We start from the raw sequence: 7,806 nt of genomic DNA, 5'->3' as shown, positions 1-7,806 counted from the left end.
AATCAATTACAAATTGAATTATCATTAAAAAATATTCATTTGTTATTTAAATTTCTGCAGTGGATTCGGTTGAGAATTAATTTTTGGAGTAATAATAAATGAATTATAAGAAAAGTTGTGTGTCCCGGATTTTCGATGGGGAAGTTGCTTTTTAATCAGATACTAAAACGGAAAAATTTGGAAAATGATGGAAAATAAAATGGAATCTCTTTCATCACTCTTCCTGTGGGAAATGACGCGTGAAGCGATTGTCCGAGAAGGCCTTGGTGATTTCTCAGAGATAGGATTGAAAACGCCCACTCAACATCTTCTCAAAGCTACCCTCCTGAAACTATTTATGTGTGCCCCAAAGAAAGATCATCGGTGCTTGTAATTTCCCAATTGATCCCCTCCATCTTAGGCTCAATGCCATCATCCTTGATTGGATCGATTGGATCGATTCATCACATCTCACCGAATTTGATCCCAAGCCCAACCCCATGACCTTTCAATACCGTGGATGTTCGTACGTATTGCTCGAAATTCTCCAACAATAAACTCACGACTGGACCTTGGGACTATTTAAAACCTTGTTTATTCGGTTTGTCTTATCACAAGGCTGAAAATAGGTAGTCATAAAGCTTGGTGAATTCATTTCTCGGAATTTTCATTTCATATCAATTTTTCAAAATGTGAAAAAATTAAAAATCACTCCATGAGGGCTATTTCACACTCATTACGAATCGCTGGTCGATCCGCTGCTCAGAACTCTTCACTTTTTCCCGGAATTTTCATTATTACGCGATTGGTGAATTTTTTTTTAAATTTTTCAAGTGTCAATTTTTAAAAATGTAAAAAAATTAAAAATCACTCCATGAGGGTTAATTCACCCTCATCGCGAATCGCTGATCGATCCGCTACTCAGAACTCTTCACTTTTTCCCGGAATTTTCATTATTACGCGATTGGTGAATTTTTCAAAAAATTTTTCAAAAAATTTTTCAAGTGTCAATTTTTAAAAATGTAAAAAAATTAAAAATCACTCCATGAGGGTTAATTCACCCTCATCACGAATCGTTGATCGATCCGCTACTCAGAACTCTTCACTTTTTCCCGGAATTTTCATTATTACGCGATTGGTGAATTTTTCAAAAAATTTTTCAAAAATTTTTTCAAGTGTCAATTTTTCAAAATGTGAAAAAAATTAAAAATCACTCCATGAGGGTTAATTCACCCTCATCACGAATTGCTGGTCGATCCGCTACTCAGAACTCTCCACTTTTTCCCGGAATTTTCATTATTGCGCGATTGGTGAATTTTTCAAAAAATTTTTCAAGCGTCAATTTTTCAAAATGTGAAAAAATTAAAAATCCCTCCATGAGGGCTAATTCGTCCTCAATGGGTATGGGTATGAGTATGAGTATGGGTATGATAAACTAAATCCTTAAATTTCAATTGTAATCCTGGATCCATTACAGTAACCACATAAATTTCAATAATAAATTCAATCCTAAGTCAGAATTTCCAGCGAGTTTTTACATTATACTAATTATTATACTCCATGAACTTCCTGTGTTTACAATAACCATCGCCGTTCAAACCTGCCTGATAAAAGGAATAACGCTGAATTTTCTGGGTCAAGGATTGTGAAATTCATCGAATGATAATACGCGGGCATCGGTGGGTCCATCAAATCAAATCAATAGGATGTTCGTTCATCCGGAAATAACGGCTGTCGTATATGTTGAATTTATTCCTGTCTTTCTCCCTGGAGGCTATATTGCCACTGAAACAAAACTCCACAACTCTATTCCCATTTCATTCCTCCAGCCCCTCCTTATTCCTTTTAATTTTATTTTTATCGAGAGACAATCGATTATACCGTCCGAGTCAACGGGAGACTCGTACACAAGGGCTTCCATAGTGCTGGGGCTATAAAAAGAAATTTCCTCAGATGCACCTTCAGTGCACTTTATCCTTGACTAGTCTGACGAGTGGAAAATATAAAATAAAAAACAAAAGCGTGAACAATATTATATCTCATATGAAAATCTCCTCCAGCTCCTAAAAAGCGTAATCCAAAAAAAAAATCAATTATCTATATAATATTATAATATTTCTATCGTGTAATTTTTTTATTTAAATATCTTTTTATTATTTATTTATCAATTTTTACTGGCTTTCTCCATGTGGGTATATGACACATAATACACGACAACATGCACAATGAAATCGTATGGGATAAAAAAAAATTAGTAAAAAAAAATGAAATTGTCTGAGTATTCATGTCGCTTTATCACTCACTGTAGTCCTACCATAAAATTGTCATGTTGTAACACATTTTTCTTGAATACACATCAACTCTCCTCGGAATTCTCACTTATTCTTTAACTGTACACTGTTCATTTCTGTTTGCAAATATAAATTATTCGACAAGACAAGTAGCACTTCAGAGAAGGAAGGATTTATATTTAGATTACACCGACGAGAGCACACCAAAGTGAGAGATTATTGCATTGACGATTGTTCAAAGCAATGGAGGTATCTATTTTTAATAATCACTTGGGTATCGATGACAGTCGCTGATAAAGAGGATTACGGAGTGTCTTAGCGATTTTAAAATTGATGAGTTTCATCACATAATCAGGGGATTCCCTTTTTTTTTTTTCTCACATTGTCAACTTATCGTGACGCATCTTCAGGTCAGTAACTTATCATTGTTTACATAACATTCACCACGCGGAATTTATTACTGACGCATGTCTAATGCTGAATCGACGCGAATATTGGCTCGATAACGGATAATGTTTCGAGTAGCTGACAAATCGACTTAACAAACATCCGGGTATTCTCTTTCTCGAGTATTGTTCCATTGTTTATGATTGTTCTTGACAACTAACCGAAGAGGCTTCAGTATCGAAGTGAATCGAGATCAAATGAGTTAAAAATCGTAGAAATTTCCCCGAAAAAAAAAAAATCATTGATAATTTCGCGGAAATTTTCGATAAGAGGGTCGTGAAAATTGTTGCTACAAATTTCAAATATTTTTGCTGGAAATTTCAGGAGAAATTTTCTAATAGTTCACTCAGGGGTCATTTTTCTATGAATAAATATCGATTGAATATGGAAAATTCACATCAATTCCGATAACCCACCAATTTTTACTCTGAATTGCTGGCAGCATCGAATCGGGCACAACCCCAATGTCGAGGGCTTGCCGGTGGCGCGTGCTATTTTCACCCCGCGCTGTGCGTATCGATCTGTCTGAACGAGATAAGGACTTTTCCGTGCTCCATGTGCCACTATAAAAAGAAACCGAGTTCCGCCCTTTTTTTGCCTTTTGCCTTTTCCTAACTCGATTTGTCCTTTTTTCCCCTTATGTACTTTTTCCTCATTATCCTCAACGTACATTTCTTTTCTGTCCCGTTCATCCACCAGGGAAATCCTTCCTCATATTCCATTATATCTCTCTATATTTATCCTAGTTAATTCCCCAAAAATTCATAACATCACCGCTAAATGTGTAAATCCGTAAATTTGTGAGTGTCCTTACGTCTTCTAACCGATCTTCTGGCTTGTGTGTAATTAATTCTTTGGGTTCATGTATAAATGTATCAATGGAAAAGAATTGATTTACGTTATCAGCAAACATGTCAGCCTATTGACATTTTATTCACCAATAAAATTCATTACCACCGATCTCCCCGGTAATTGTAAACCCACTCACTCTCTCCCTCTCATTTTGATTAGTTTCTGCAGTGATTGCGAGTTCCGCCGTATTTTTTCTTCCAGAAAAGTTTATTGGGTCTTCAGCTCCAACAACTTAATCTTTACGACGATATGGAAGGGAAAAGGAAAATGTAGATATCCCGCGGGACGTAAAAATGAGGATTAATCGCTGGACGTTCAATTACATTTTATGAAGAGGAATCCCTATAATTCCTCAGGCAAATTGCGCTCCTTTTTTTCCACCTCTATATACCGGATTATAGTTTTTTCTGATAAATCATCTTGGTAAGCTGCAGGGGGTGATAAAGGTTAGCAAAAAAAAAATCCACACCTACCATATGCTTTTGTTTATTCACCCACGCAAATCGCAGCAACTGCACATAACTGGATAATTCAGAAAGCAAAATATTGCATTGATGTTCCAGTCGAGCCAGGCATGATGAATTTCACACGCACCCCGGGAGACACGCAAAATCGATGGTGGAATTCCTGTTAACTGTGCGATGGTCCAGGAAAACGCCAATTCCACTCATAGATCATCCACAGAAATGTTGGGGACAGTGATCTCTTCTCCAAAACAATTTTTTTCATCAACAATCGGTTGATTTTCTATTACATTGGATTCTCACAGAGGTGATAAATAAATATTCAGAAAGAGTGCAAATATTATAATGAATTATAATTATAATATATGGGTTGATAGGTCAACGAAATTAATCGATAACCGAGAAAGCTCATTCATAACAAAATTAGAGTTGGTGTGGGCAGCAAAAGAGTTGGAAATTTCATGCAATGTGGCACATCAAGGATAAACATGTCATTCAAGACTAATTATATTCAGATGATAATGGATACATAGTGGTATTATGAGTGGCAATGAAAGTGCACCGACAGACGAGTTTTATTAATTCTAGTTGTTACTTATAGTTATGGGCAGTTCAGCGGAGATACAGATATAGATCGAACACATTAATGCTGGATTACATTGGGTTTAATAATTACAACGTTATCAGGAATGATTGACCTGAGTTTCATGGATTTTATGAGGAGAGTTATCGCTTCTATGTGAACCAATTCATTTCTACTGGAATTAAATGACGATATTTTTTAAAGAGCGACTAAATGTTAATGACAAACGGCAATTCAGAATTTTTTTGCGAGTGCCGGTGGAATAATAGAAATTTTACCGTTTATCGATAACTACTTTTCAAAAAAGTGTCGTTAAAAAGGATTCAGTGGAAATTTAATGATATACTTGCCTCAATTTTTTATGTCGGTGGATTTTTAATGGAAAAATTTTTGATAGGCAGTTTGATAGGAAATTTCTCTTTAGCTGTTCTGAATTCTCTTGAATCAGTGCTCCTGTGCTCGGAATATTCTGACCGCATATTTTCTTCTTCGCTTCCGACGTGGAGGTAGAAAGGAAAGCATGAATGGCGGATATGAGAGCAGGGGCAACATGAAAATACATCGTATAGTAAAGGGTTTGACCTCCATTCCGGGTTTTTCCCCATTTTCCACCATTTTCATCGTTTTTTCCTCCTCTCGAACACCAATTGAGGGACAAGACTTTCATCTCTAAACTTCACTCTTATCCAGGAATTTGCGATGGGCGGTTGAATAATCCCCACGGGAAATATAAAGGTGACGGGATAAATGTGATCTCATATATTTTTAAACGACAAAAATTTTGATAAAACATTAATCCTGAAAAAATGTACGAATATTTATTATTAGTTACAACATCGCTCCACATCGGATGATTTTTTGGAATTATAAATAATATTGAACTTTGAATGCAGAATTTTCTTCTGAATTAACGGGAAAGTGTCTGATTGTGAGTTGTCGCTCAGCTTTTCTTCAATTTTTTTTCCGCTCATAAAACCCTCGTGATGACGAACGACATAATAAAATATTCTTGAGGTCTTTGTTTTTCCACTCTGGATGGAAAATGCCTTTTAACCTTTTCTACTTCTCCGCTGCGTTACTCTCTTATTTTTCACATACTTTTTTACTGGGATTTGTTGCCGCTTCTGGGATTCATTATGAGATAACTCCGACGATCTTGTTTTAATGATTAGGGGAAGCCGTCCAATTATCCGGAATTATTTAATCAATGGAGCTTCATTTGTCATCAAAATTAATAGCATGGGTCGTTACTTTTCTCTCTCGGCGTTCATTACAATATTATTCTGAATGCGGCATTCAAACTGGAGTAAAAAATATTGAATTACCTAGACTCATTATTAACGAGGTGATACCTTTTTATCATTTTTTTTGTGACAGAAAAAAAATTTTTCGCTGGAAAAAATATATTTGTATCGATTTTCATGTATAATTTTTCTCCTCTATTTTCCATTGTGAACTAATTACGATAAATAATACCTAATTAATTAATTTTCCACAGAAAATCGAATTAAATAAGTCATTCGCAAGGACCAATTATATAAACTATTAATTTATTATTATTTTCGTTAGTCCTATTATTTTCAGGAAAATCTTGGAGTTTTGGAAACTTCTTTGGAAATATTTGAATATTTATCGATATATTTCAGGAACGATTTGTAGAACAGTGCACGTTAGTTTTTATGGAATGGCAGAAAATAAGGGGATGAGTGAATATATAAAAAGTTGGATTGGGAGGGTTGTGTGTACATAAATATGGTACATAAATGTGTTCATCTTTGTGGAGTAATGGAATATAAATGGAGAATACTGGCTATCGATACGAGATGGTACTGAGTTACGGTAACACGTGTGGAGGGTCCGGGATCGATATTTCCCCAGCATGGAAGAGAGATAAAGTGAAGATAGATTACGACTGGTCATAATGAGTGGGAGGAAAAAGAGGGATAATATTACTCGGTATTCATGTCGCGTCGTCTAATTATCGATATGAGGACATTGAGAACGGAAATGATTCAACGGAAAAATTATATTTTTTAGGCAGTCGGACTCCGGAAAATTGAATGTTAATGGCAGTTGACGGACACTGTGTTTTATTTATTATTATTATTTTATTCATAAATTCATCTGAATTTTATGGTTTTTCATTGAAAAATGGCATCTGTCATTTATTTCAAATTTCAATGACGTGAAATATGTCGCTTGCTTTAATTCAGATTTTGAGGATTATTCCATTACCTCTTCTCCGCGGTATTTCATTCATCTTCATTTCAATCACCACTCATTCACATGAATCCGATTATTCCTGATGATATGCGGCTTTCTCCAATATTCGAAGCGCCTGAAATTTCCTACAATCGCCGGAGAGTTATTAGCAAATCACTTCACGTAACTGAATTCATTCTCGGTACCATTTGAGATTATATCACCTAGATTCGAGAATGATTGAAATCGGCGATGCAAAGATTTTCTATCTCAGTTCCCTGAAAGGTTCTAAAATAAGGTCCAAGAAGTTGAGTTGTAAGTCAGTTACTTGAGTATCCGTAGAGCAACGTAACTCTTGGTTAAAATAGTCTGAAATTATTCTTAAGGGTAAATGATATAAGTGAAAATACAAGTCGAATTATTATTTTTTATTCCATAATTCAATGAGTGGAATATTTTTTTTCAAAATTGAAATAAAAATAACGAAAAAGGATGGAGGGTATTCAGAGAGGTGCACTTGACATTATCCAGTCGGTATAAATAAATTTTGCAATCGGTTTGGAGTGAGCGGTTAATTGATGCGCATCACGAGGTGTGGCTTTACAAATGAAAAATATGGATAACATCGTTCGATTTGATTGATCGAAACAACGGGCGTATACGGGGGTACGTGCGTTTGCGTAATGAATCCAATTTTCATTCCCTCGGTGAAATATATCGGTTTCCATAACGTAAAAATAACAGTGCATGGATAAAGTGATACGATAATGGTGTTCAATGCATCGAATGTTGTTATTTATTGCATACGGTGAATATAAATTTATGGGGTCATTCAACGGAGTGAGAACACGACTTGCTTCACACGTATATGACGCTCGAGGGTATTTTTTGATAATTTCATGCTCCCCTGATACTTTCTCAAAAATTTTGAATTTACAAATTTCCGTGAATACCTCCTCGATTTTCATGCTCCCCTGATACTTTTTTA

At 35.4% G+C, this 7,806-nt stretch overlaps 1 long non-coding RNA gene across 2 annotated transcripts; it reads left to right on the top strand.

The window, feature by feature from the left end:
- Window positions 1-1,960: 1,960 nt before the first annotated feature.
- Window positions 1,961-4,677, top strand: LOC105263720 (uncharacterized). Of its 2 annotated transcripts, XR_891919.1 has the most exons (4): window positions 1,961-2,051; window positions 3,771-4,015; window positions 4,133-4,340; window positions 4,411-4,677. It is a non-coding gene; the product is annotated as an uncharacterized lncRNA (long non-coding RNA). The 2 variants fall into 2 exon arrangements; XR_891918.1 differs by having other exon boundaries at window positions 4,133-4,677.
- The last annotated feature ends 3,129 nt before the right edge of the window (window positions 4,678-7,806 follow it).

This window comes from Fopius arisanus, unplaced genomic scaffold (assembly GCF_000806365.1).
Source record: "Fopius arisanus strain USDA-PBARC FA_bdor unplaced genomic scaffold, ASM80636v1 scaffold00016, whole genome shotgun sequence".
Lineage (NCBI taxonomy): Eukaryota > Metazoa > Arthropoda > Insecta > Hymenoptera > Braconidae > Fopius > Fopius arisanus.
The sequence above is the reverse complement of the archived record's forward strand: the minus strand, read 5'-3'. Positions and strand labels throughout refer to the sequence as shown.